We start from the raw sequence: 25925 nt of genomic DNA, 5'->3' as shown, positions 1-25925 counted from the left end.
ATGCACAGTAGTGTGAAGTGTTTTTCAAAGGAAAGAATGCCACTTGATAGTAACATAAGGAGGGCTGCATTTACCCCAACATGGACAGCAGTAATTTAAATATTTGTGTCTAGCGATATATTATTGATATTGTTGGTGGTCAGTGAAACAGCACATTTTTTAATGGACAAATCACTGGCAATGCAATTTAATCGAGAAACTCCTAGAATACAACTGAGTACCAAATATAAGGTCAATAACTCAAAGTGTTCTGTCTCTTAACATAAGAAACACGTGGGCAACCTCAAATGAGGCGGCAACAGGTCTCTACAATTACTGCCATAACAGATGGTCCGATGTCCACCATTATAAGCCGCAGGTCAAGGGTTTTCCCAGAGTAGTATCTAAGCATTGAGAAATGTAAGCTTGCATATATTACCTTTTTTGTGATATTAGCAGTGGTGGCGGAGTTCTTAATTACAGGGATCCCAAGGAAAAGGCTGACATATCAATCTGCTTGAAACTTTCATCAGTATTGTAAACTTCACTTTCATACCCGTTATATGCTTCTTGATCATTTTAGCAGCTCCCCTTATTGTAAAGCTTTCCTTTCTTACACAAAAAAAAAAAAAAAACCTCCCTTGAGTTGAACTCCAAAAAGCTCTGAGAAATGGTTGAAAATCCTTCCTGAACCATTTAAACACTTCGTAGACTTTCAGTGGCAGTCCATGTGGTCATACAACCTCCAACAGTGTTATGGTGAGTGGACCTGTTGAACCATTTGAGGTCAGATGTTTTTTTTGTGCTTTTAATTCCTTTACCCTTTATCTTGATCCTCTTGTTTAACCTTGTTACGTTGTTACGTTACATTTATTTTTTCATGAAGTCTCCGTTTATTGGTGTTGTGTCCCCGACCCCCCACCAAGGTTGGATCTGTTGGTTCTGGGCTGTGTCCTCTCAATATTATCAATGGTCTGTCAGCTGTTTAAGAGTATTCTTTCTAATTCACAGTCACAATGCTGTGGAAACCTCTTTCTTATGCCACGCCAATCATGTCTTTAGGAAAAAGGTATGGCTTTGTTTCTGCTGCAGCATGAAAATAACTGCATTCTTGCTTGTTTGAGAACATTTGTGTATCCAAACTAGAGTAATAGATTCCAAACATACAGAAAACAAAGACATACTGACAATTTGTACAGTTTTCCAGAAACAAAAAAACCCCGTAGTGCTTCAAAACAGGCACCCATCCTTTAATTTTTGGCTCCCTTTCCAACTTCCTTTAGCAACAGGTTAAGATGAAGGGACCCTTTGAGTGCTGCAGCACTGCACTGCTGGTAGGCTTTCGTTCATACTGTGAAATTATTTATTGATCAGTCACTAATTAGATTAAAGTTAAATTAAAGTTACTTTTGCATGAAACAAACATTAATATAGTAGCTGAGCCGAATTGATTTCAGATATTCAATTCTTAATTACCTTTACTGACATCAAATCCTTTAAAACTGTAGTAACACAACATTTTTTCCAGTCTACATTGTTATACCTGGCCATGTCCTATTGATCTGATCTTACCTTACGCACACCTCATTAAAAAACGGATGCCCCTTGTCTCCCATTGCGTGAGTCTTTCTAAAAAGACAGTAAAAAAAACCCTCATAAAACTCTAATTAGAGTCTCAAGGGTTGAATCTAAGGCATTACATGCAATCTGTGAATCCCTGGTGTCTGTAATTAGTCCACCTGTTGGCACTGTGTATTTAGTGCCTTAGAGGTAATGTAGAAATTTTATTTGCACATGTGTGTAATTACCATGTCGCTGATGAGCCTTCCCACCAGGGTCTTGTCATTCGTCACTTTCTGCAGCTGTGGCCCTGAAAGGCTCAGACACACCAACACACCTGAACCAAGAATTAGCTGAAAATGAAGAAACCAAAAAAAATGTACATTTTCCATGATAGATTTTCTCTTACTCAGCAATAATAAACAAAAACAGCACAGAAAATGATTAAGCAACAGGAACAGTTGTTTTAATTACTTAACAAAAAGTGAAATAGATTTTCTACACAATGGAAAGGGAATCGCTACCAATGGCCTGGTATATGACAGTTTAAGGGACATGTAATATGAAAATGAATAAAGGAAAAAGAAAATATGAAACAGGTGTAGCAGCAAAAATTAAACCAGGGTCATGCCTTATCATTGAAGCACAGTGGAAAATAAGACCCAATGTTGCTGATGCTGATAGAGGTAAAATCTTGGTCACCCCTTGTAAGGACTAGACAAACTCTTGCAATGAAAAATGAAAACTAAGACAAGCAAATTGTATAATTTAGGTCTACAGAGCTACTGACACAAAAGCAAAACTAATTACATTTTTATTAAAATAACTGGAATGATATTACTGAAGGGGGAATAGGCAGCATTTTTTTTTTTTACTTTATTTGGAGTATCAAAATTGCAAAAGAACAGTGAAAAGCCAAAAACCAGGAACACCTAAATAAAGGTATAGAACACACACTGTGAACACATAGTCACCATTTTTTATAGCATACAGCTTTGTTTCAACATATTAATTTGTGACCACTGTTGCTAAGTTCAGTTGCCAAATCCCGGTATTCTAACATCAACATCATGCTGTTTAATTGCTTTGGAAGTGAGGGCAGTATGTGACTCAATGAAGAAAGAAACCATGCAGTCTGGCAGAATCATTGTTATAATTAAAAACGTTTGTGGCTTGAAATGCACCAGTCATAGACATTATTTTTTCATTTAACCTTTATTTTGCCAGATACTATTGAGAACAAATTCTCATTTACAATGACGATCTGGTCAAGAGGCAAACATCACAGCAGCACAAAGCAAACAAATACAACATAGAAATAAATAAATAAATAAATGACACATTAAAGGGTACACAAGGACCTTTTTATGCTATTGTGTTACCTGTTCACATATGCAACTGAGATGGATTTACCAGTGAGCAGGAGGATGATGGGAAATGTAGTTTTGAGAGTTCAGTGCAGGTACATGTGACTCCATCTTGAGGCAGGGAATGCAATTTAAAAGTTTTAAAAAGTGGTCAAAATGTTAAAAAAAAAAAAAAACAAACAATTAAACAATACACACACCTTACGTAAACAGTTGTAGCAACACATGGGAATATGTAACACAATAAAATAAAAAGATCCTTATGTACCCTTTAACAAGCACAAACACATGCTTCATACAATAGTGAATCCAAATTCCGATTAAAACATCCTCTGAAACTAAACGCTGCACTTTTGACTTGAAATTCATTCCAGTCATGAGCAGCCGCAAACAGCAATGAATTACATCCAAAAACACAGGACACTCGATCAATCTGACAAATGAATCTGATCTTAAATTGTAAATTGAAGCAAAGAACTGTAACAGGTTGCGCAGATATAGTGAACGGCTGATTTCAATCAGGTTGAGCAGTGAAGCAGTCGGCGAAAAACAACCGCACAATACAACACAATCAAATGGCTGTATTTAATGCGTATACTGTATAAATCTATACAGGAGCAATATCACGGTCACCATCGTATACCTGTGGCATGTGGTGCTGAAAAGCCGTTCAGCTCTGCTGGTTAGTAACCAATAAGTACAGCAATGTTCACCTGGCAGAAGTGCTTGTTGTTCTATTTGCTCCGCACACACCAGTTACTTTGGAGCAGCTCCTAAAGGACAGCAAAACACAATTAGCCATGTCCGAGCAGCATACCCTTACTGCTGGTTAATGTGTTTCTGATTTCAAATCGCAGGAGATTAGCGTGCCACACAAACAAAGATACAACTGTTTTAATACATGCCACGGCACAGCACAGATACCACCACCGCGGGCTGAGACTTTCAAATATTAAAACTGTTGAAAGGTGGAACAGAAAAGAAAAGAACAATTGTTTGTTGTTAATCTTATATAACATTCAAAAGGTGCCTCAAGATCTTTAGGGTGTCTTGAAGCTTTTTGGGGTGTCTATTCTTGGGGACCATGGATACTCTCAAACTGTGATATAAACATATGAGCTTATGTTAAGAAAGATCGGAATTTTTCATGTAAGGATAACATTGTTATTGGCAAACCAAAATGATACTTTCTGTTACTAGGTAATTACAACAGACAATGGGGCCTATTTTAATGATCGTCGTAATAAATCTTCCTGAGTGAAACCCAATGCTGGATTAATATTGTTCATCTAGATCTGCCAAGGTTATTAAAATAGATCACAATTTGTCAAAATACAAGTTTATAAGACTTCATCCAAATTCAGGCAAGCAGTTTTAAAGATATAACCAATCACAGGCCGGTACTCATGCATAAATAAGTCACAGCCAGCTAAATTCCATGACCCCCAAAAGCCTGTGTTAAGAAATGTCCATTCCAAATGGAATTGCAATTGGATGTGCAGTAATCAAGATATAGGCAAAATCTGTGTCGCCAATAGATCATAGTTTTCAGGGATATAGTTCGTTTTGAGAAATTATGTATGCAACAAACTCAATAAGCCTGGAGAAATGGTTCAGTTCATTATATTATTATAGCTAATTCACATTTTGATTCAATGCAGGTCGAGGTGGATTCTAATGAAAGTGAAAAATCTAAACGCCGTCATCCTTAAATTTGTAATCCCACTCCAGACTCTTTTTGTTGTATGTGTTATTGCATTTAGTTATAAACAGCCACTATTTAGATGAATACAACACATATATATATAGTTTTAGTTTAGATTTAATTAAATATTTTATCTATGTTTATTTTAAAACGTAAATAGCATGAAAGTGGACAGAGGAGCGAGATAAGGGCGTTTATCTTTCCCACTGATTCCAAAGGGGTGTGTTGGGCAGGAAGGGTAGGGGTCATTAAATACAAATCCACCCAAATATTAAGGAAACAGGTGCCATAACTCACAATTGGGTGTTTAGGGCACATACCACGCTACAAGTCTCAAAGGTGGCTATATTTTTCTGGAGATAAATGACTATTGCTCGATGATTACCGTCTCTTATTCCTTTAGGGAAGTTCAGGCGGATTTATGCTGTGAAGTCAGCTTACTGTTTTGCTCACTGTGACTGCAACTGGCTTGTAGCATACATGCAGGTGCTGTTTTATTTATGTCAATTAGCATAAAAGAATAAATCAGTTATGTGAAGGGCAGCACATTTACACAAGTGTGTGCTACATATCACAGGTATTCCAACACGCTGCTTAATTTCTTTAATCTGTGAATTAATAAACAGTTATTTGTTTGTGAACAGCAAGTACTGCAAATAATTAACCTACTAGCAAACAGGTGATAAAGGCTTTGGAAATAAATATGCTTACATTCTAAAAATGCCTGCTTCTCTTCAAAGTAATGGTACTCTGTTGGTGACACTGAAAAAAAGAATAACAATATTAAATTAATTAACAACTTGCATTGGGGGCAACAGCACTTGCAGTTGCTACCTCTCATGAACTCCCTTCAAGCTCACTTTAATTTTCACATTCACTAGGGCAGTACCAGAACTTGGCATTGAATGAAACACTTCTGCAGAACCAACAGGTGGGCTCGTCTCACAGAGCTCCTTATATCATCTGATAGCGAAATGGCCTGAAACTGAATCCAGAACAGAAGCAGAGTCAGCCTGTCTGTCAGCGGCGTGTTGGACACCAAATATTAGAACCACACCCCAGACAAAGGGTGCCCACACAGGCCTCCATCTTAACCCCCCCCTCACAAACAGGAAGCAACTTTAGCTGGAAGGGCCATTCAAAAAAAACTTCCAGGATTAACAGAATTAATCTGATAAAGAAACTTGACTATTCACTGAGGAACTGGCTATTTTATAAAGCAGGTGGGATGCGAAGGGAACCTCATATGTAGCCGAGGTTTACTTACTGTGAGTATGGGATACCCTCTACTGGAAAGCCTACGAAATAACCGGCCATTAATTTCAGGGCAAAATGATGATAAAATAATGACTACTATATTTGACTATAAAATTACAGAATCAATTTTCACTGTTTCAATTATATAAAATGAGCTAGCGTCCCCCTTCTCTCTCTCTTTCTCTCTCTCTCTCTTTCTCAGTTATCAAGAATCATTTCTATAATCCTCATAATGAAAAGGATTTCAATAAAGTAACAGCTCTACTAAAAAGCTTTAAATTAAGCCAGTCAAACATTATAATGGCAAATATTTCCTGGATTCACATTCACTGACATTCAATGAAACCCTAAAGGCACACCTCAAGTTTTCTTTTATAATTCACTACTGAGCGACTGGTGTACTGGATAAGGGGGCTGTCATGTTATTTCAAATGAAGATGTTGTATTAAGATTTAAAATCAATTCCCTACCATTAATTTGTTCAGAGTAATTTTCACTGCCCCCTTACAACAATTTCTAATATGATTTATTAACTTTGAACCATCTCTCAAAGTCCCCAGTAGAGTATGTGCTGGAGCCTCTTTCAGAGGAAATGTTCAACTGGGCCACAGGAACAGGGTTGTGGACCAAAGGAGAGCTGCTCTATAATGTTCTCAACTTTTTAAAGTGAAAATTAATCTATAAACAAAAGTTAAACAGTACAAAACTTATGATTACCCCATTCATCAATCCAGGGACATTAGACACCATGAAAACTGAAGAGCTTATCAATGAGAAGAAATTGATACTCACTTTTAAATATTTTTAAAGGGAAAGGCCAATAACCATCAATCTGAAGTGTAGTCATTACTTTGTAACAAAGAATGTACTGTAGCTACCACAATATTTTATAAAATAAAACAATGTCTGCATACAGCATTTTGTTAGGAGAATAAAAACAAAAGTTCAACAGTACTGCTATATGTACATAAGGAAGAAGCTGGCTTAACTGCTTTGTACATAAAGTTGGACGCCCACAACTGTGATAATAAATCAGTCTATGTACAATTTAATGTACAATTAATGTATAATGTACAATTTAAACTTCTCTTTCTGTCTCACTTTCTAGTGTGTGTGTCTGTATATATATATACATATATATACATATATATATAAACTTGTGTCAGTGCCTCAGAGTTTCATACATTTCACTGAGGATTTTTTCCACTTATCTACACACTATTAAGGGGAAAAAAATTTATATTGAGAAAAAAATTATATATTAAAAACACAAAACTGAAAGATCATAATTGGATAAGTCTCCACCACCCTGAGTTAATTACAGCTGTGAGTTTGTTGGGATAGGTCTCAACCAACTTTGCACACTTAGATTTGGCAATATTTGACCATTTTTCTTTACAAAACTGTTCAAGCTCTGTCAAGTTCCTTGGGAGGCGTTGATGCACAGCAATTTTCAAGTCATGCCACAAATTTTCGATTGGATTTTGGTCAGAGCTCTGACTGGGCCACTCAAGGACATTTACCTTTTTGTTCCTTAGCTACTCCAGTGTAGCTTTGGCTGTGTGCTTTGGTTGTTGTCATGGTGAAAGGTGAACTTCTGTCTCAGTTTCATCTTTCTTGCAGAGGACAGTGGGTTTTCCTCAAGGACTTCTCTGTACTTTGCTCCAATCATTTTCCTTTCTATCCTGACAAGTGCCCCAGTCCCTGCCGATGAGAAACATCCCCATAACGTGATGATGCCACCACCGTGCTTCACGGTAGGGATGGTGTTCTTTGGGTGATGCGCTGTGTTGGGTTTGTGTCAAACATAACGCTTTGCATTTAGGCCAAAAACTTAATTTTTTGTTTCGTCAGACCACAAAACTTTTTGCCACATAGCTATAGAATTTCCTAGAATTTTTTTTGCATACTTCAAATGGGAGTCAAGGTGCGCTTTCTTGAGTAATGGCTTCCTTCTTGCCACCCTACCATACAGGCCAGATTTGTGGAGTGCTTGGGACATTGTTGTCACATGCACACTTTGACCAGTCTGGGCCATAAAAGCCTGTAGCTGTTGTAAAGTTGCCATTGACCTCTTGGTAGCTTCTCTGATCAGTCTGTTCTTGCTCGGTCACCCAGTTTGGAGGGACGGCCTGATCTAGGCAGGGTCTTGGTGGTGTCATACACCTTCCACTTCTGAAAAATCATCTTGACCGTGCTCCAGGTGATATTCAAGGCCTTTGATATTTTTTTATACCCATCCCCTGATCTGTGCCTTTCAACAACTTTGTCCCGGAGTTCTGTTGAAAGCGCCTTGGTGCTCATGGTTGAGTGTTTTCTTTGACATGCATTATCCAGCAGAGGGAACCTACAGGAACTGCTGAATGTATCCCGAAATCAACACAGGTGGAGGCCACTTAACTTGGTGTGTGATTTTGAAGGCAGTTGGTTACACCTGAGCTAATTTTCTAGAATACTTTTTTTCACTTAGAAGTTGTGGGGTAGGATGTGTAGACAAATGAAAATAAAACACACAAAAAACTATTTTAATGCATTTTAATTCCAGGCTATAAGGCAACTATAGAATACAATGGTTTGCAGAAGTATTCACCCCCTTGCAAAGTTTTCACATTTTGTTGGCACCTGAGCATACTCCACAAAGCTTTCAAATTAGACTTGACTTGTAGAATCTACACAAACTACTCCACATTGATAAAGTTAAAAAATGCATATATAATTTAAATAAGTAAGATTCACAGAGAAAAACTGATTAATCTCAGTTGCATAAGTATTCAACCCCTTTGCTATTGCAGCACTAAATCAGCACAGGCGCAAATGATTTGTTTGAAAGGTCACAGAATTAGTGAAATGGTTTCAGCCTGTGTGTACTCAAATAGGTTAACATGTAGATGAAGTCCATCATTAAGAAGTGGAAGATGCATCATACTACCCAGATCAGGCCGCCCTCCCAAACTGAGCAGCTGGGCAAGCAGGAAACTGGTTCGAGATATCATTCTGAAGCCAACAATGACCTTGAAAGATCTGAAAAGTGCTGTATCCGAGATGGGAGTCAGTGTTCACACATCAACAATAAGCCGGTCTCTACACAAAGCTGGCCTGTATGGACGGGTGGCAAGAAAGAAGCCATTACTCAAAAAGCTTCATCTTAAAGCACATATGGAGTTTGCAAAAGCATGTAGATGATACTGCAGACATGTGGAAAAAGGTTTTTGGTCAGACGAGACAAAAATTGAACTTTTCGGTCTAAATTCCAAGCATTACGTCTGGAACAAGCCTAACACTGCGCATCACCCCGTCAACACCATCCCAACTGTCAAGCATGGTGGTGGCAGCATCATGTTATGGGGATGCTTCTCTTCAGCAGGGACTGGGAAGCTTGTCAGGATAGAGGGGAGAATGAATGATGCAAAGTACAGGCGAATCCTTGAGGAAAACCTGTTTGAGTCAGCCAAGACTCTGAAACTGGGGAGGAAATTCACATTTCAGCAGGACAATGACCCAAAGCACAAAGCCAAAGCCACACTGGAGTGGTTGAATAAGAAGAGAATTAATGTTCTTGAGTGGCCCAGTCAAATTCCTGACTTGAATCCAATCAAAAATTTATGGCGAGACTTGAAGATTGCAGCCCATTGACAATCCCCAACAAACTTATCAGAACTGGAGCAATTTTCCCATGAAGAATGGACAAAAATGTCACCATCCTACTATGCAAAGCTAGCAGAGACCTATCCAAAAAGACACCCAGCAGTAATTGCTGCAAAAGGTGCTTCTACCAAGTACTGACTTAAGGGAATGAATATTTATGCAACCAGTAAATTTCATTTTGTACATTTTCTTTGCAAGTTTTGCTGACATTTAACATCATCCTCCTCCTCATATAACTGTGTTTAGTTTAACCACTACAGCTTTGAATAAAAAAAGTTTGTTTGAAAAACTGTGCATAAATTATTTGTAATTCAACAAAATGTGACATTGGTAGGGGGTAAATACTTCTGAAAACCACTGTATGTATATATTAATATTAATAGCTGTTAGGCAAACACTTGTTAATATTTCGGCTTTAATTTCACTGAAAATGCAAACATTTCCACAGAAATACTGCCTGTTAAAATATGTTAATAAATACTAGTGCAGCATTGCAAAATCACTTTTTCCTAAGAAAGCAAAAAAATACCAGCTGTATTTTAGCCTTGAAGAAACCATTGAAAGACCACAACGTTACAGAAAACTATAGAATTGGAACTATTGAACATTGTCCCTGATAATTAGTACTGTACACTTATATTGTGCCAAGGAACTGTCTTGCATTGCCAGTTTGAAATGATTGATAGCCTTGGTATTGCAAAATTTGAAATTGCAATCCCTTGTGCTACCAGCCATTGTATCGCCAATGTCTTTGTGATAACTTAAGATTAATTCAGTACTGACAACTGCAAACATTTAGAAAACCTCCACTTGATTTGATCTTATGGAATATTACCAGTACTTTGTTGCAACAGAAAACAGAAAATAAAGAAAAAGGATGGGTTTTTTTTCACCTGTATTTTCTTTATCATAGTACTGATAAGTGCCAATATCTGTATCTGTGTGGACAAAATAACACTCACTGTTAGAACTGAACAGATCAGCAGTTTCACACTACATGATAAACAATCATTATCTTCACATGTCCAGAGAGATAAGAGCAGCGGAGGGGGGTGGATGTGCAGCATTAAATTTTAAGAAAGGCAGACCGCTATGCCCATCAAAACATTGAACCGGGAGGGCAATTTTCTTTTCTCTAATGCAATCAGCTTCTTAGAAATTGCTGATATTATTTTTCATGGCATCAAAAAAAAACAAAAAACAGGGTCAATTTCCATCGCTGATCATTTTTCTTTTCTTGAGGAGGGGGTCGTTCTCTCTCCCTCCAGCATGGGTACATTAAATACAGTGGTGCCCACAAATATTGACACCTTTATTTATTTCAGTGCAATTCCCCAAAATAGCTTGCAATAAATTATTTTGATAAAATGTTTTAACACCCACTGTTAACCCCCTTTCAAACAACAATACATTCTCTACCTATTTTACAACAAACTGACAGCTTTATGCCTGACAGCAGAGTTGACCGCTCAGCACGTCGTATGGTTCCTCTCTTTTGCATAACATTGCCTCACGAGTGCCTACTTTATTTCCTGGTATCTGAATAGTCATTCCTACAAAATGTAAGTAAACCTCAAGTGAACACATGCCAAAATGAAAGATGGCTAATAACTATAATTAACACTTATGGGGAGGGTAAGGAACTGAAAGTACTGTGGAACAGGTTTCCTTTCTGGCCACCTGTGTACATGGTTTCTGTTTTGAATCATGGTAAAGAACTTTGGGTTCCATTATGTTACTGGTCCCGCCCTCCTGTAGGGTGTGTGTTACTATACACTCTGCATTGTACAGTTTACCTGGGTCTCAGCAATTTGGTGGTTGAGAAGGGTATGCCTTGTCTGGCCAACACCACAGAGAAGTCTTGACAGGAGAGATCAGGCCTCACTCCCAGCCAAAACAATCCTGGATAACTATAGTAATATTTCAATAAAATAGTTGGGATTGGATTCTTCCACAATATTGTAAGAATCCTAGTACAATATATACCAGCCTCTGGTTTGAAAATCTGGAATTTTATGTTTAAACCTTTGTTATCCTGTCAACCTTGTTTTCCCTTTTTTTATAAATATATAAAACAATTGGGCCTATCATTAAATGCATTAAAAACACTTTATTATAATCAATGTTGGGAACCTATTTTTGAACATATGGAATGTTGTTTTTTTTTTTTTTTTTTTTTTTTTTTTTTTTTTTTAATAAAATATACATTATTTTCATTAAATGCATATCTTAATATATCTCTAAGCTACAATAACTGTATTTTATTTAATCTAATAATCCCTTTCTGTCATGTTAACATAATGTGAATCCAACTCACGTGTAAAGGCACAAATATCCCCGAGGCACTTTTTAATTCATAATCCTGCTGAAACTTTTACAGGGGTGATTTTACAAGTAGAGCTCAGTGGCCACTATTTTTTCAGGTATAGGTAAAGCAAACAGCAGGCATAAGCCTTTTTAAAGACTTATCCTAGGATAAGGATCATATCCTGGTTTTTAAGGACAGTGTATTTTACCCTGAATAAAGCAATGGCAACACAATGGATTTGGAACAAACACTACAGCCAATGGTACTGATATAGTACCATGGTTCTGCAATGGTTTGTAGTGCTCCGGTGTATAGGTGATTTGAGGTGCTCCATCAAAGGACAAACACAAAGTTTACTGGTCAGGTTTCTTTAATGCCCTTTTAAACCGGGTTTCAAATAATAAAGCTGGCTCAACCCAGCAATGGGTATTGCCAGTGAAAACTGGACTCAAATAATAAAGCTGGCTCTACCCATCAATGGGTATTACCAGCTACAAAACAAAGGGGTTGCAGTCCCGAAATAATAAACACAAAACACGTCTCCAGACTGGGTGCTCTGGTGCAGGTGCGGTGCTCTGAATGCTGGTGCTCGTGCGCGTTCAGGTCCGGGCTTCTCGCTGCAGCTCCATCTTCCTATCAGCCGTCTGTCAAAATAAACACAACACTTCTCAATGAACATACACTTCAATCAAGATTCCGTCCTTGCCTCCCCCCCCATTAACCACAACAAAGGAGCTGATTACGGCGTCACCTCCCCCTAAAGTACCCTAAGCCCCGCCCCCTCCGATAGCTAGTTTAATCACGTCTCCCCCAATTCATGACTGAAACTTCGCTCACCGTACTAGGGCGATGACTCCAGGTACCGTAACGCCGCCCTCTTCCTGAATGGCGGGCTCCCGACCGTCCCCGGGTTAAACTGCCCAACCATTCAGTAGGAAGCCCGCAGCTCCTGTTGTACAGTGCCCTCACCGGTCGAGAGGGAGATTGTTGATTCGGATTCATTTGCTCTCCATCACAATTACCCATGTTTATTAGTTCTCACCACATCGTCAAATATTTGAACACTCAAACAAATACTGCTTGAAATGTATTTGGAGGCACAAATGACCATGTTCATATTCATTCATGAAACAGAATTTATAAATGACTGTATCAAAAGTTATCATGCAATGGAAAGTCAATACAGACATGTTTTTTTTTTTTTTTTTTTTTTGTCACTCCTTAGAGATTTCTTTACTATAATATGGTCCTAATTTTACATTTCTCAGATGATTGAACATTGAAATATGTGTTTGAATTTTGAAAGAATATTCAAGCATGAACAAAAACACCCTCACTCCAGCTACTGCAATGCTACTGATCAGTGAAGATCATTTGACAAGGGAGATGCCATCTAAAAAGGTTTATATATTTAAACTATATGACAATTTTGGAGAGTACTTTATTAAAACATTGAAGCATCACCTGTTCAATCACAGCCTGACTACACAAGGTGAATCGATTTAAGAAGCATAACAAGGACTCCTTTATGAAGAACATGAAGTGAAAATGCCACCAATTTAAATTAGTATGTATGGTGAAAAGGTGCAGACAAATAATCGCCGGATGAACTACCTCTGACATGCAAGGTATTCTTCAAGGAGCACAAGTCCAGCTCAGGAAAAACACATCTTATTGTGAAGGGAAACTTGATTCTCTTGAAACAAAGAAAAGGGAATAACATACAAGATATCCTCTTAAAGCTGGTTAACCAAGAAATCTTCGATTGTGAGACCTCCAAACAGGCTAACAGACAGATATACTTAAAGTTAAAAGGTAACAGTTTTATAAAACACATTATTCCTTGTGGTTTTTCTCATTTAGGGTTTTTTGAAAGCTGCCAGTGCAAGACAAAGATCATCTATATATAGCCCTGATAGGATTTCCATGTCTGCTAGCAGGTTTACTTTATCTATCTGATCTTATAAAGGAGTTGAACCAAAAATTAAAACCACCTGCCCTAGCACAGTGCTTTGGGGGTGAGAGCATTCATTCAACTTACCATGCCTGCAAGGCGTTTGGAAGGATGTGTGACCAGTAGATCCATGGTTAATACCTCTAAATTATGATTTCTGTGACAGTTCCACCAGGCAGTCTTGGATACAAAAGCACCTGCAGACTGGGCAATGCCATTTGTAAAGTACAGTATTCAGTAATCTGAGGGATAGTTAATTAATGCAAAATTGTCTGCTACATATTGAAAGTTTCTATTTTGTACACCAAAAATCCTGATAAACCATATTGCCAGCTTTATTAATTTTTCTCCTCTTCATACAGCCCAAAACATCTTTAAACATCCTCTTCTTCAAAGCTTCCAGTTTCTTTCGACATTTTTTTCTAGTTTGCACAGCCCTCACTGATACTAGCAGGAGATCTATATTCCAATTAATTTATACAAAATGTTTGCATATTGCAAACCAGATAGGGAGATTACAGTAGACTGCACTCACTGTCAAAGGAAATATAATATCATGTTTGTATTATGTGTGCCATTTATAGCAGAATAATAGATAAAAGGCTGTAAGTTTGAGTTTTTTTCATTCCTCACACTTCTTTACACAGGCTTTCACAGCTAAGAGGGCAGGCAAGCTCAGAGGAGCAGTCACTAGTTCTACAGAAAAGGGACCTCTAACCATTCAGCACCCTCAGGCAAAATATTATTGCTGCCTCTGGCCAGCCTGGAGTGACTGAGGCCAACAAACAGCAGACTACATATGCTTCAAAAACTCCAAATAAAGCTAAATGACCATATATATATATATATATATATATATATATATATATATATATATATATATATATATATAACCGCTGCAGAAACTGCTGATGTACAGCTGCTTTTGAAAAATCTGTGCTTTCAATGTAAAAGATCAGTTTTTTATTACAAGTCACAGGGTTAGTGCTAAGAGTCTGGTGATTAAGGGGTGGGGGTCTTATCTGGTCCTAATGTTGCAGGGTGCGAAATTTGCTACACTGTCCAAAATAAAAAGTGACAAATCAGAAATGAAATAAATGATGTTCTAAGGGATGCTGATTAATAGGTTTCCTGCAAAAAAAAAGCATGTATTATTTAGCTGAGCATTTGCTCACCAGAAATATACAAAAAGAAACAAGAAATAACTGAAATGCAGCACATACGTTTTGTAAATGGACTGTCCAGCTCATGACTCATTAATTAGCTACAAAAACCATCAGTGGCCAATGTATTCTGTAAAGTACTGTATAAAAGCAGCATATTCATATTGAGGGATTCCATTTTTTTAAAAAAAGAAGCATATTGATACATACTGAAAAAGTATTGCAACAGGGACTGTAATTTTACAACTATATCCTCCTGATCTCTTATGTATTTATGTTTCTTCTTTTTTGTCCCTTTGCGATTCACTGCTGATTAGAAGCAGGTTTTGCTCCCAAAGCCTCAAGCATTATTGCCATTAAAGGAATGTAAAGGAGTTTCGTCAGGTGTGGTTGACAGCTTGTCAAAATTCAATTACTGTAGGTAGTCAAGTTGTCTTTGTTAAGAAGTAATTATATTTTACATTAAATAAAGAATATTTAGGGCGTACAGAAGCATGAAATATGTTGCTAAATGCTGTAAATGTTTTCAAGGGCTTTTCCAACCAAGTGCTTGTTTTTTATTTGACCTGGAGTTCAGAATTATATCAACTGAAACTGACGCACAAAAAAAACTGCCATGTGCTACTGCAGCAAACCACGGAAGAGAGAGAGAGAAGTAAGTGCAAATGAAACAAGCTTTTTTTTTTTTTTTTTTTTTTTTTTTTTTTTTTTTACATTGTGAAACCAATATAAATGAAGCACAAGACCAACATTTCTGATCTACTTGATTTAAGATGCTAAAACATCCGAACCGGTAACATCGCTTTCACTTTTGTCCTCCATCTATTGCATTTGTTTACACCAGTGAATGTCCTGGTGTGATATCACGCTCGCGTTTTCTCTTGGGTTGAGGTCTCAAAGGTTTTTGAAAACGTTCTAACCACAAATTTGCCTTGTTTTCCACTTTATGAGTAACGAACGTGAATGAGACTTTCAGAACATGCACAGAAAGTTTAGCTGCTCAACAATGACTTTTTCTTATGTCATTGCACCCCACCTTTAAAATACTGACACTGATGTAACTATCAACACTGTTACCTGCTCTTGAACTGCGCCGATAGCAAATCGTACTATGTTTTGCATTTGCTCTGATTAGTACTGAAGTCAATGTATTTTGTATCTTGCTATTAATTGTACTGTAATTCTTGATATGTATTTTTTGTATACAATTATAAGTCGCATGGGTAAGGGTGTCTGCTAAGAAATAAATAATTATAATACAATAAATAAAAAGGCCTTGTGACGGGGTAAATCCCGCCCCTGTGTGTATTTTGTATTATTGTTTAAAATATATTTGTTTAGTGTGTAAAAACACAATGTTTTGTTATTGTTGTTTTGCAGCTTGGGTGCGGTTAAAATTTTCCATCCATACGACACTCATGTAGAATGTGATCGTCTCCAGATTGAAATGTATTGCTAATCTGGAGATGGTCACGTGTATAAAAACCTGCAGCTTTGGCTGAACCAGGTTGGTTGTTCAGAGGCAGAACGTGAGTAAAGAGAACTGAAATAAAGAAATAACAATTGCTACGTGTGCTGGCTACACACCAGCACGATACTTGTTTGTTTTGTTCCATGCCTGTTTTGGCCACCGTGCCGTTTTTAAGTGTTTTGTTTTGTTTACTCTTTTTATTTAGTTAATAAGCATGCGAATCAGCACTTCCATACCCCAGTCCTGTGTGTCTCCTTCCTGGTCTGACGTCACCCACAAGTCTATTCGTGACAGGCCTATATTCAAATTCAAGGGCATTTGTATCTAGGAAACAGCTGTTTACAAATTCAAACAAAATAGTATAGGGTTCTGTATAAAAGTGAACACCCCTAACTACAGTAAAGTGATGCCATAGATTGATTCTAAAGGAGTGGCTCAGGCGCTCTTTTAAAGTGACACTACTTGTTCATTCAGTGCAGAAAATTCAGATTATTAATGCGCCACTGATGTTGTAAAAGACACATCATCCAGTTATATTATGCTACGAGGGTGCCAGACATATTTAATCCTTGATTACATCATCCCAGCTGACGTACGGAGAATAAAAGTTCTAAGAACTGAAAAAAGAACACATTTTTCAACCTCAGTTCTACATCCTGAGAAAGATGACTCTTGTTGCAGTTACCCTTATAAAAGTTTCCCATAGTAAAAGCATGGTGAAGTATAATAAATCACAGTGAAATCATGGTAAAGCATAGAAAAGCACTGTAAAGCCCAGAGTGATATGGTAAAGACTAGAGGTAGGTAAGTGAGAAGAAAAATGTGGCCAGAGTTCGAGATCCTTTAATCCTTTAGCCCTGCCAAAGCCCAAACTGAACCTGATAAAACTGCAAGAAATTCATCTATAACAGACATTTGTCCTGAAATTTACTCCCATTTACATATAATCCTCACACTAGAGGCCATTGTTAGCATCTCAGAGTGGCAAGCATTTGCTTATTCTCTAAGTCCTGTTCTCCTTTAGGGTTAACCTATTTTATGTCTCAGTTTTTCATAAGGCAATTAACATCATACCATTAAGACCTTGAATAAATCCCTCACTTTGCATGCCAAGAAGACTCCATAAAGTCTGTGAATTTTTAATAATGTTCCTAAATCCTTGGTAAAAGCAGATACAAAAATATACACACAAGTGTCACACGAAGTAGCAACTTATGGGTGTATTATTTGTGCCAATTATAGCAGAATAATAGATAAAAGGTTATAAGTTTGAGTCTTTTCACTCATCACACTTCTTTACACAGGCTTTCACAGCTAAGAGTGCAGGGCAAGCTCAGAGAAGCAGCCACTAATTCTACAGAATAGGGACCTCTAACCATTCAGCAAATATTATTGCTGCCTCTGGCCAGCCTGGAGTGACCGAGGCCAACAAACAGCAGATGTTACTAACAAGACAAACTACACAGGCTTTAAAACCTCCAAATAAGAATACCATATTCCCGCTGCAGAAAACCCAGTGCTTTCAATTTAAAAAGTCCCTTCTTTATTACAAAAAGTTACAGAGGTTAGTGCTACAAAGATAAAGGGTCTTATCTGGTCCTGAGGTTACAGGATGGGAATTTCATACACTGTGAACTAAAACAATGATGTGCCTCTGTGGCAAAGTGGTTTGCAGTGTAGAGGTGATGCAGTGCTTAAGACAATGACAAACAACAAAGTACTGGTGAAATTATGGTCTATTTATAATCCAGTCTGATGACAACAGTAGAGAATAATGAGAACTGGCAATACACAACGTTGTGCATTGCTCAGTTAAATCCATGGGTTCAGTCCCAAAACAATAAACACAGTATTTAAACACACAGTTAACACAAACACGGTCACCAGTTCAAAGTGAATGCTGTAGTGTTCAGGGTGGAAATAACAGTTATCGTGAACAAGTGCAGTGTTGTCTAGGTTTTGTGCTGGCCTGTAGTGACAGCTCTGGATCATGTTAGCCATCTAATAACAGAAAACAACAATATTTTTTAGATTTTATCACCTCGCTATGTCCCCTTATATACCATCAATCACACCCCCTTGGTTAACGATTGCAACTGTTCCTCCAATCCGCGGCTGGCACATCACTTCCCTTCCAGGTTGATGACTTGGTGTACCATAGCTCTGCCCCCTTTCTAGATGGCCGACTTCCACCTAATTTTCTGGCCATCCAGTCCAGGGCACTCTGTTCCCTTTACAAGGTGCCATCACAGGTCGGGAGGGAGATTTATCACCAAGAATCATTTTGTCTGTCTGAGCCTCATATTCAGTTAACTTTAACAATAAGCAACTGTTGTTTTGAGTGTACATGGTACATCTGTCCATAATTAACTCTATTAACGTTCATAATGACTTATAGAAACATTTATCTTTCAGCTCCTTTTTCTGATATCTTTAGAACAATGCAGTCAAGTTGATTTGGAAATTAGAACATTAATAGCCCATGTTCTTTTAATTGTGCTTTGGACTAAAATCCAATATATGGCTGGGCAAAAGGGGATCTAGCATCAGTTGGAAAATAAAGTTTGCAAGCCAATTCTAGGTTTGTCCCCAATACACAATATACTGTAAGCCTTTTTTTTAGCTTTTGTCAATAAACTCAAAATTAGATACCATCAATTTTATAGTGATGAAGGACAAACAGTGAATGTAGATTGCTCAGTTAATAGTCATTTAAGTTAAATTAACACTGCAAAATTATTTAAAATGAATGGTACACTTTTAAAAGGGGGTTTGCAATAGATGTAATATACATAAACGTATCTGTCAAAAGTGAATTAATTCAGTCCCAGCTATTTGAAATTGCCATGGGTGGGAAAAAAGCAACGTTATACCCTAGAAAGCTTAAGAGTGTTTTTCTTTTGTTTATTTTTTTCTTATCGTAATTTTTCTTTTTCTGTTTTATAATACCAAAGGGGACCGATGTTTAGCTACAGGCTATGGACAGAATGCCATGTCTCAGTGCTCTCACATTCCTTGACAGCTGTCACAAAAATGATAATCCCATTTCTGGGGTCCAAGCTTAATCCATCCAACAGTCCCTGGTGGGTAAATGTCTGACCAGGGCAGGTGAATATTTCAGTACCTGTCCAAACACTGGGATCGAAATTAGTTTTTCTTAGTTTACAATTAACTAGGCTAGTTATTCTTCAAAGCACATCACTGTCGACAGGTGAAAGAAACAAAAGTTTAGAAAACAGACTTGATGTCACGAAAGTCTCCCAATAGCTCTGTGGACAGGGTGTATGACTTCTGGCTTCTATTTGACCCAAAATGCCATTATATTAGGACTTCTCATTAGGTAGAATACAAACCATAAACACAAAGGCAAAGAATTATCATGAGGTTTACTGTAAAATGCCATTAAATGAAAAAAAGACAAACACATGTGTCCTCTGAAATGTATTTCTGTCAGCTTCTTTTCACTCTGCATCCCTGCCATGCAACTACTTCAGAGTTACAGCATCAGAGGACCATGTAGCTCTGGGCTGCTTGCAGGTGCCTGGCCAGTCTAGATGGGTCACTGTTGCATGGTGAGCCTGTGGACACCCTGGCCAACCTGAGCCCTCCCCACTCCAGGTGGTGTTCAGCCAATTGTGCACTGTCCCCTGTGAGCTCCCATCCATGACTGGTAATGGAATAGCCTGGACTTGAACCAGTGACCTCCAGGCTATGGGGTGCATCCTGCACTCCATGTGGAGCACCTTTGCTGAATGTGCCACACAGGAGCCCCTGATGTTATGTTTTTACTCTCACAATAAATGGTGCAAATTGCACTTTGATCAGTCTATCACTTAGCATTGTTCAATTTAGCCAAAGCTTGTTCTGTTGAACACCATGCAGTGTTTAAACAAATGCATTAAGGTACTTTACTTTGTGACATGACCTATGAACACATTTCAATATAATCATGATTGTTTTGATATATGTACTGTATTCAAACATTATTACCATCACTAAATACAATAACATGGTGGAAAGAGAGCAGCGGTATTAATATCTGCTATTGTTTCGTTAATTAAAATAAACTCCATTGGCTTTCCAAACCAAGAGCTTGCACATAAAAACATGATCTTTTCACAAGGCTCTTTAAGAAGCTTGTGAATAAAGAACAATGAATATTCCATCAGAATGGCCTCTTTATTGGTAACGCTGAGGTCCTGAGTTAGGAGACCTGTCATTTTTAATAATAACTAGAGATTTCATGAATGGGTTTTCGTTTATTTTACTCGATTCTGTAACTTAACATTCACTCTTAATTTTATAAAGCTTGTTACATCTTTAATGCCTCATAATACAACCAATCATTAGTATGTGATTATTCATTTTCTGTTGTCCTGACTTGTTAGGACTAAATCACGAAAAATTAATCTTTTATGCTTTATTTGAAGTGCACACTGTACTTCCCCCCCTTGGCAAAGCTAAACATATCCTCTATTAGATTTGCTATTAAAGAAACCACCCTTCCTAAGGACTAATCCCATTATTCGAGACAATCCCTGTTGCACAGTGAGTCCTATGGGGATGTCTGGGCCAGGATAGCTGCAGGCTTCCCTCCCGACTGGCACCTGGCAGGCCCGTACCTGCTTCGACAGTCGAACGAGCAGCTCAGAAAAGGATCTAAGTGTGCACTGCTTTATACAAAGGGAAGCAGACTCTGCTGTGCTGAAGGGAATGTCGCCTGTCATGTTTGAGACAGAAGTCAGGCTGAAGTAGTCTTTAAATTTCACATCCTATCTCCAGTCTTTGTTGTAGAACAGGGGTAAACAACCTAAACTTGCCACAAACACTCTCAAAAGGGCTCCTGACCCCCTTGCAAAGCAATCTGGTTAAATTCTTTGATTTTCGTAATAAATTTGCTATTTTAGATATGACATGTTTTTTTGGTTTTCTAACCATGAAAGCCAAAGTATGACAAAACATATCACTGTTGTTTATCTGTCATAATAAAACCTGTGACAGGAAGTGTCTCTGAGGTGACATCAGGCCAGAGGCTGGAAGAATAACAAACAGGTAACTGCAGTTCAAAGAAAGAGACACGTGGTGCGCCGTTTTATTTTTAACACAAAAATAAATAAGATATTTGAACAAAAATAAACACTGCTCACAGAGCGAAAATAAAGGTTTTAAATAAAACAAATCACAAACACAAAATAAACTACTCACACAGGTCAGGCTGGGCAGATTGCTATCAATGATCCTGTATTTTATATTTCTATTTCTATTTCGCTCTTGTTCTGCCTCTGAACACCCAGCCACAAGCAAGGAAAACTGCAGGGTTTTTATACAGGTGACCATTAGGCAACTAATTAATCACTTAATTAATTCGGGAGATGGCCACCTTCTGCACGGGTTTTTAATGTGGATGGGGCTTTCCATCCACGCTGCAAAACAAATACAAAAACAATAACAAAACAAAGCGCACGGCCACACCGTCATATATACAAATACTTACATAAATAAATCATAAGACAAATGCAAAATAAACTGCACAGGGATAGAGGTGGAAACCCTGTTCCAAAAATAACTGTACAGGGCTGCTCACCCTGTTACACTCGCATTTTCTTTCAAACAAATAGAGAAAATAATGATTTTCAATTATACAATAGAATCCTTTTTGAGGCGCCATTTTTAAGAAGTAAACAACCTTTGCTTACTTGCACTGCCTATGCACCTTGTAGGTCAGGCTTTTATTTAAAAGGATAAGGGCTGCCATATAAATGTCCTTTTTGTGTACGTAGATTATGTTTTATCTGTTTAAACTGAACATGGTGCCTGAATTGTCATCGTTCAGCCTTTGCATTTTTGCTGCACAACTGCCTTTTTTTTCTTTCTTAGTTTTTTCAGTCTGCAAAATCAGGAAAACTTATCTAACGGTGCATGCTAATTTTATTTGTAAGACAATAATTTAACAGTAGGCTACCAAATCTTGTAGTTTGATATAAGCTGCTGCTACAAGTGCTGTTTGTCAGCAAAAGTGTGGCGTGGGTAGAATGCTTGCTTGTAATGAGATCTAAAAACTAATGTATATAAAGTGAGAATTTGTATAAGCTGTAGTCTTTTTATACACAAATAGCACAGTGATGCTGCACCTTCATGCTGACATGAAAAATCTGTTATGTTTGGAGCAGGTGCAAAGCAAAAGATCCAGAGGGATCAAAACAGTGTCACATATAAATATTTAATTTGTGACATTTTTTATTAAGCAGTGGTAAATATAAATTGAATCTTGACTAGTTTTTGTTTACCCCAGGCACATAATACAAGTCATGTATTAATATCAATGCTCAAAATGATTTTCATACTTCAGTCATGTTTTCTTTAACTATCCTAATAATGCATCCCTGTAGATATAGCAGCAATTGTTTCGGGAAAACTGAAGTGCAAATGTATCATGTCATCCGCCCTGGTGACCTCAATCCATTCTGGGGTATAACTAGGAATAAAAATGGTTGTCATGTTGTGAAGGCCAGATTAGCAGAGTTACCTTTACGTTTCATAATGCTATCTAATCATCAAATTATGTTATTTAACCATAAAAGGAAGCCATGGGTTACATTTAAATTTCAGCTATGGTAGATTAGCTTCTTATTGGATACTAGCAGAGTAAACTTAACGATGATGTAAAGTGACATTTTCAACTATCTGAAAAAAATTAAATGACTGGTTGTGTTTATTATAAAGCAGCGGCCATGTATGTTTGTATTTAAAAAAAAACAAAAAACACACACACACACACACACACACACACACACACACACACACACATATATATATATATATATATATATATATATATATATATATATATATATATATATATATTCACATTGTGTATCACCTGAGATACATACATACATATACAAATATACAAAAGGGGAATTCAATGGAGAAATTCAACTCAGCTTCCCAGTGGTGCTGTATATGTGTTTTTCAATTTAAGAGGTACCGCTTTAAAATATCATAGTTATCCTTTTAAATCAATGTATTCTTGTTAAACTTTTTAAACCACAATGGGATGTTTACAATAGGAATTATACAAACTGATTGTAAACAACAAGAAATACATACAAGAACTGTGATGTTTCAAGTGTCTTTTTAAAACATACAGTATACCCTCGCTATAATGGCCTTCATTATAATGAACCTTCGGCTAGAATGAACCTGGCCCCTGAACCGGGAAAAATTTAAAAATTACTTGGGGGTATATATTATATTATATTTATAATTATATTATATATATATATATTATATATATATATATATATATATATATATATATATGTGTGTGTGTGTGTGTGTGTGTGTGTATATATATATATATATATATATATATATATATATATATATATATATATATATATATATATATATATATATATATAAATAACTAAATAAACAGTTTATATCTTCATTGTGAAAACGCTATTGCTATGGGGAAGCTATCAGAAAACAAAAGGCTTGAACCCCAACAGGTTTGTTATAGTAAGGGTGTACTGTATATGATATTTATTACCCATAATAAATTGTTGCTCTTTAAGGGCTTGTAAAATGTTAAAAAACTGTTGACACTTTTGCTAATGCAATGGTGTTTTCACATGTTTCCTCCTATGTATGTATGGATGTGTTGTGTAGGGCAGTAAATCAATAAGCCGGTATGAGTCTAAATCAGTTTATTTCGACCATCCATAAGTACAAACTCCATAAGTAGACCACGCTGTCTCCTAGTCCAGGGCTTCCCAATCCTGGTCCTGGGGGACCCCCTGTGCCTGCTGGTTTTCACTCCAACTGAGTTCTCAATTACTTAATTGAACCCTTAATTGGACTAATTGAACTATTCATTAGCTTAATTAGTCCTTTTTAATTGTTTTCAGATTTTAAAATGTTACAGATTTCAAGCTAACTATATAATTTGATAAGTAACTTGAAATCTGCAATTTTTTAGGCGCTGAGAACAATTAAAAAGGTTTAATTAAGTACATGATTAGTTCAATTAATGGTCTGATTAAGTAACTGAGAACTCAGAATGAAAACCAGCAGACACAGGGGTTCCCCAGGACCAGGATTTAGAAACCCTGTCCTAGTCTACATCAATCTACACAGTTTCAGGACGTCATCACATTAACAGTGCCATCTACTGTCAAGCCTCAGTACTACAACACCACATATTCCCTTTGTTCTGGAAAGAAAGTACATTACCTATTTTGGAAAAACAGCAGTAATTAAATAACTTTTTCAAGAATTATAAAATATGCACAAACTAACAAACTAAGCATTAACTAGTAACTTATTAATGAATACTTAGGGAATCAACAGTTATGACTAAAGATGAAACTGTATTCTAATTGTTTTTAATGCAGTGTTTACATACATAGTCCTTAGTCCATGCCGCTGGTTGTGTCTGACAGTCATCTGGCACAATTTCAGGTTGGGTGTCCTTTAGAGGTGGAGGTAAGGTGATGTCATCTTCATTTTGTTCTAGGTAAGCAAGAGCAAGGTGAGTAGCATTCCATATCAACCCATCTGACAGCTTGTAGGCGTAAAGTCCTTTTTTCTCAACAATCCTGACAGGTGATGTGAACTTGGATTGTCCTTTCAACAAGTTTCCAGGCTTTTGTACTCTTACAAGTGAACCACATTCAAATTTCATGGTCTTGGCACCCTGACTCTTGTCTGTTTATGTCTTGTAATTTTGCTGTTTCTGTTGGATGGTCTGTTGTACATCCAGTTGTGCAGGTATGTCAGGCTTAGGCATTCATAAACCAGCCACATTTAACTTTGTATGCCTTTCTCTTCCTTGTAGTAATTCAGCAGGTGACATTTGCATTGTGGCAAGGCGAGTAGCTCTGTATGTTTCTAAGAAGTCAGTTTTGAAGGTTTTCCAACCAAGCCTTTCCTTCTAGATTAGCTTTATGGAAGCTCCCTTTAAGACTGTTGAAACTTGTATATTGAAACTTTCGATTTCTCAGTTTGCTTGCGGATAATACGTGGATGACTTTCTGTGTAGAATGTTCTGTCTGATAGAAAAGCTTTGAATTCCCCAGGAGGTGAATTGAGATCCATTGTCAGAAACCAGTTCTTTCGGGTTCCCCTCTCTACTGAAGATGGTAGACAGAAAGGTGATTACAGTAGCAGAAGTGACTTGGGAAGTAAATGCTATTTCCGGCCATTTACTGAAGTAGTTAATCAGTATTTGAGCATAGCAACAGTCAAGTGGGACACTGTCAAATGGTCCAACAATGTCAATTGCTAGCTTTTCTCATGCAGAGTCAGGGATAGGGACAAGCTGTAATGGCAGTGCATGTGTCACTGTCATTTTGTCGTTGAGTTGACAGGTAATGCAAGAGTTTATAGCAGCTTCAACTTAAGCACCCAGTCTGGGCCTCCAGTTCAAATCCCTTAGTTGCTGTTTTTGCTATGGACAAGCTATTGATGTGTCTCGTGAGCCAGGTGTATGATTTTTGATTGTACCTCTAT

At 37.3% G+C, this 25925-nt stretch overlaps 1 pseudogene; it reads right to left on the bottom strand.

Moving 5' to 3' along the window:
- LOC121317685 overlaps positions 1-25098 on the bottom strand; it is a 41107-nt pseudogene extending 16009 nt beyond the window's left edge.
- Between the last annotated feature and the right edge of the window lie 827 nt (positions 25099-25925).

Source organism: Polyodon spathula, chromosome 6 (assembly GCF_017654505.1).
Source record: "Polyodon spathula isolate WHYD16114869_AA chromosome 6, ASM1765450v1, whole genome shotgun sequence".
NCBI lineage: Eukaryota > Metazoa > Chordata > Actinopteri > Acipenseriformes > Polyodontidae > Polyodon > Polyodon spathula.
Note: the sequence above shows the minus strand (reverse complement) of the source record. Positions and strands in the feature narration are given on the sequence as shown.